The sequence below is a fragment of the Oncorhynchus gorbuscha genome, linkage group LG04, assembly GCF_021184085.1.
Source record: "Oncorhynchus gorbuscha isolate QuinsamMale2020 ecotype Even-year linkage group LG04, OgorEven_v1.0, whole genome shotgun sequence".
Classification (NCBI taxonomy): Eukaryota; Metazoa; Chordata; class Actinopteri; order Salmoniformes; family Salmonidae; genus Oncorhynchus; species Oncorhynchus gorbuscha.
Window position 1 is genome coordinate 68,529,723 of NC_060176.1, and position 5,312 is coordinate 68,535,034.

Genomic DNA, 5,312 nt, shown 5'->3' on the forward strand with positions numbered 1-5,312 from the left:
TCTGGTCTATATTAATAGATTTTTTACAAACACAAACAATGGATTTTATAACTCAAGCTGCTTTACACATGGACGCTAGAAAGCACGTACTTCTTTGAAGATGTCATTCGTGAAGCATTTTCAGCAGGATGGAGGGTGTTTGCGCTTTACAACTTATTTTATCAGTTGGAAACACACACAGGAATTCCGGCTTGGGAATGACCGTCCAGTTCCCGGCCGCAACAGGAAGGTATGCATAAAAAGCACTTCCAAAACGGGCAGGCTATACCATTCCTCCCCATTCAGCAGCAACGGAACAGTAGGGAAATACATATTTGTAGCCTATACTGTGATGAAACTAATATTGGGAGATGGTCGCGATGGCAAAATAGCCCAACAAGTCAGTCAAGTGAATAGAGGTGATGTGGCAGCTGCAACCAGGTAGACTCAAGAGGCATGGCATTGTGTTCTCCATTCTATGGTAAGTAGGGAGGACATTTCACCATTATAGATTATACTTTATTTTTTCCAGAGAAAACATAAGAGTCATTATTATCATGATGCAGTTGTGATATGCAAAGGTAACATATATTCAAAACTAGTACTCTGTAGTTTTTAGTTCAGAAAATTAAAATTGTGATTTGTCCTTTGATTACCTGAAACACTGAAATGTTTATCCATGAAGCCTACCCACTGTTCACGTCATGTTCGTCTAGTTTCGAGTTACATTTGGATGAGTTTTCAACTAAAGTTAATTCAACGTGAAATAGAATAATAATAATCAACAAGTCATTGGGTTTAGGTTCAAGGTTGGCAGAAAAAAAAGACGAAATGCCCTTAAATTGATTACTTTTTGTGAATCCAATCAGTTTTCCACATTGATTTTGTTCAAATGACAACATTGATTCAACCAGTGTTTGCCCGGAGGAGAATGATGTTTGCATTTTCAAGGTATTATTGCAATAGTGTGAAGTCATTAGTGGGACATTTGTGTTTGAAGGTAGGCTTGGAACCACTGGCCTAATAAACCAAGGAACTTGTTAGACTATTGATAAGCACAATAAATTGAACATTTAAAGCTTAAAAGCCTCAACGAATTCAGGTCATACACTATTATTATACATTACAATGATCTTACATTGGCCTGTTTTGAATTGAAGTCAGTGATGTAAACACCCACCTTGATGCAAAAAAAGTTTGTGATTTTACAGTAGACCTACCCTCAAACATGTCATTTTAACAAAATCAACGTGGTAAACTGATTGGATTCACAAAAAGTAATCAATTTAAGGGCATTTCGTGTTTTTTTCTGCCAACTTTTAACCTAAACCCAATGACTTGTTGAGTTCTTTTTTTCACATTGAATTCACATTAGTTGAAAACTCATCCAAATGTAACTCAAAACTAGATGAACATGGCGTGAACAGTGGGCAGGCTTCATGGAGAAGGACCCCTGGGGGTTCTTGGCCTATTCACAGGGGGTACTTGAGAAGACTTATTCCTAATGGTAAAATGCACATGAGGGGGTACAACAGAGGTACTCTGGGCAGAGAAAAATACCGTTGGTGGTACAGTAGCAGAAAAAGGTTGGGAACCACTGTATTAGGCTATGCATGCTGCCCTCTAGGCCTGATTTATTGTTCTGCTATTCAAAATGCAGCCCAATAATATAGGCTAGATATTGGTAAAGCTCATGTACCTCATTCCCACTGGGCACAGATGTCAATTCAACATCTATTCCACATTGGTTCAACGTCATTTCATTGAAGTGAATTGGAAACAACGTTGATTCAACCAGTATGTGCCCAGTGGGTTGTGTTGGCTAATATTACATTTTCTCTTCTCTTGTTTCAGATAGATGGAAGCTACAATCTCACACCCCAACCTCAATGCCCAATGGAATTTTACAATATTGTACAATGGGATATAGAGGATTGTTGGCTTCTCATAGCCAGATCAAACCTGGGATTTTTTTCCCCACAGATAAACCGAAGATAAGAGTTTCTGCCTGCTTCACGGTCCATTATTACTTTTGGTACGCGCTCGGCCAGTCTCAAACTCGTACCGTGAGTAATAATGCACTGTGGCTGTCACTGCCAACGAGAGACGGACAGCACCACAGTTCTCCATAATCCTATACATCTCATTGTTGTATAGACAGTTGTGAAGCAGGAAATGTGATGAAAACTCAGCCCTTGTGTCAGAATGACAGCATTTAAATATAATAATTTAGGATACTTTCATATCCAGGGAAGAAATTGATTAGCCAGTTTACTTAAATATTATTGTTGAATTATTTACTATGTTGTTGAATGTTAGTTACACTGACATTTGAAAATGAACTCTAAATGGTAAATCTTATTTATACTTGCAAAAGAAATTCCCTGTGCCTTGTGACTGTTATATTTATGTTGACTGCATAGGTCTTGTTTTAGTACAATGAAACAGTCATATTAGACTTCAGCCTATTATTGTGTCTTAATTTTTTTGTAGGAAAAACATTTTTTTTCTCAAATATCTCAAAGACGGGCCTGTAATTGAATAAAGTTCAGAAACATTATAGCCAACTCTCCTAGTTGGACATGTTTTGAAATAGGCACTGCAATGTAATTGTCTGTTTAATAAATTATCATTACAATTGACAACTCAATTCTACACTAAGAGACGAAATTGAATACACAATCAGTCTCTGAACAAAGCGACCCTGATGCACCCATTGACAAGTTTTTTAATAGAGAGGCTATGTCATAAACTCTCAAAGTTCCAGAATGCGGTGAACATGGCAGCTATTGTGGTTAGGGAGAAATCCAAACCAATTGGAATGAATGGCAGTAGAGGCAGAGATGATGCAATACCTGATTTTACTTATACGGGAAAATAAAAGTAAGGCATGGGATATATCTGAAATTGTGTAATAGAATTATTGTCAACCTACAATATTGTTATAGAATTATAAATATAGTTTATATAGATTTATACAAATGTTCTGTATAAATAGCCTCTAAAATACAGCATATGTAAACAGACCATAAATGTCTAAATGTTGTATTTTTGTGGAAAGCTGTGAGTGCTATTATATGATACAATATCATTACTTGTTGCATTTACAATTTGTCTAAATAATTTCATCAAATTATTAAGCCACTGTATGGCTGTGGATTGGCTGCATTTCTTTTTATGGAATGTTGTCATATTGGCAGTTAATTGGAAACATTTACGGAATCATTCTGCTAAAACTGGCTAGCTAGCTAACATACAGTACAGATAATTCTTCAAATGTATTGTTTTACACAATATCTTATCACAGCACTGGCAAACCATGGCTGACCAATTTACCTGACTTTTATACCATCATAAGGTTCATGATCATTCTAGTATTCTAATTCCTACTTCTATGGCACGTGAAATAGGATCTCTATTGTTCCAACCCTCCGACGTCACCTCGTTACAGTTCTGTTGGTAGCAACTAATTTAAACAGTACCCTACTCCTTGTTGTCGTGTGCATCCGGTCCGAAACCCTCGTCTCATAATCATGGATTCTGAAAACTATGTGGAAACTCATCCATCAGACGACAATGAAGCTATGAAAACCAGTGACGTTTACAAAGTGGACAAACATCTTCCTAAGCGTTTTAATAACCCCGATTGCTTTCAAGGCTACAGGTAAATCCTAATTACAGCATGTTAAAGTGCGCATTTTAATCGAGCCCGCAATGCGGTTATGCACGCTGTGTCCCCCCCCCCATTGCAATATCACCACTCACAGGGTAGCCTCGATGTTTCCAATTTTCAGGAAAGTTGTTTGTGTGCAACATTGAAATTTCACAGCAATTCAGTTGCCTGAAACTAGACGTTCACAATAACAAGACTAACCTAATTTTAAATAATATCGCTAGTTTATACACTATGAGGTTGGAATAATACTGTGAAAATGATAATGCCCTTTTAGTGTAATTGCTGTACGGAAAAGACTGCCTGAAATGTCAATATGTTTTGGTGACAAAGTGTTTTTTAAACCAACCGCTTTGTACCAGATGTGTCAATGTGTAGTTCATACATGCATAATCTATGATTTATAATTATTGTTTTACCTCAATTAGCCATGGAATCCCTAGTTTGAAAGCAACTGTTTTCTTGAAACTGCTGTGCCATTTTCCCAAATGTGGGCCCAGCCCCCTAGCAATTCCAGTTCTTGCCAATGAGCCCCTAGCATTTGAGTGACAGCTAGCAAGAGGCCGGCCAAGTATTATCCAATGAGGTTGCAGGGCTAGCCCGACACAGCAGAGAGAGAGGGAGTGTGAGAGAGAGATCAATAATGCATGCAGAGCAGAATTAGGCCGATACCCGCTAATTATCAAAATCCAGAAAAGAGCCGTTAAATTCTACAACCACCTAACAGGAAGTGATTCCCAAACCATCCATAACAAAGCCATTACCAACAGAGAGATTCATCTGCAGAAGAGCAAACTGGTCCTTGGGCTCTGTTCACAAACACAAACAGACCCCACAGAGCCCCAGTCCAGCAACACAATTAGACTCAAGCAAATCATGAGAAAACAAAAAGATAATTACTTGACACATAGGTACGAATGAACAAAAAAACTGAGCAAACTAGAATACTATTTCAAATCAAATTTTATTTGTCACTTGCGCCACACACAACAGGTGTAGTAGACCTTACAGTGAAATGCTTACTATATAAGCCTTTAACCAACAATGCTTTTAGAAGAAAAAGTGTTAAGTAAAAAATAGAAAATTAAAATAACAATAGCGAGGCTATATACAGGGGGTAACGGTACAGAGTCAATGTGCGGGGGCACCGGTTAGTCGAGGTAATATGTACACTAACGTTCAAAAGTTTGGGGTCACTTAGAAATGTCCTTGTTTTTGAAAGAAAACCACATTTTCCGTCCATTAAAATAACACCAAATTGATCAGAAATACAGTGTAGACATTGATAATTTTGTAAATTACCACTGTAGCTGGAAACGGCAGATTCTTTTATGGAATATCTACATAGGCGTACAGAGGCCCATTATCAGCAACCATCACTCCTGTATTCCAATGGCACGTTGTGTTAGCCAATCCAAGTCTGATCATTAGAAAACCATTTTGGTAATTATGTTAGCACAGCTGAAAACTGTTGTTCTAATTAAAGAAGCGGGGGAATAAACTTTGTCATGCCCTCTTCACGACTGTCTGATGAGAATGGGGGTGTGCTCGGTCCTCCTTTTCCTGTAGTCCACAATCATCTCCTTTGCCTTGATCACATTGAGGGAGAGGTTGTTGTTCTGGCACCACACAGCCAGGTTTCTGACCTCCTCCCTATAGG

The 5,312-nt window shown here is 38.0% G+C and overlaps 1 long non-coding RNA gene across 1 annotated transcript; it reads left to right on the forward strand.

The window, feature by feature from the left end:
- Window positions 1–279: 279 nt before the first annotated feature.
- Window positions 280–2,578, forward strand: LOC124034583. The gene is made up of 2 exons (XR_006838588.1): window positions 280–460; window positions 1,834–2,578. It is a non-coding gene; the product is annotated as an uncharacterized LOC124034583 (long non-coding RNA).
- Window positions 2,579–5,312: the final 2,734 nt, after the last annotated feature.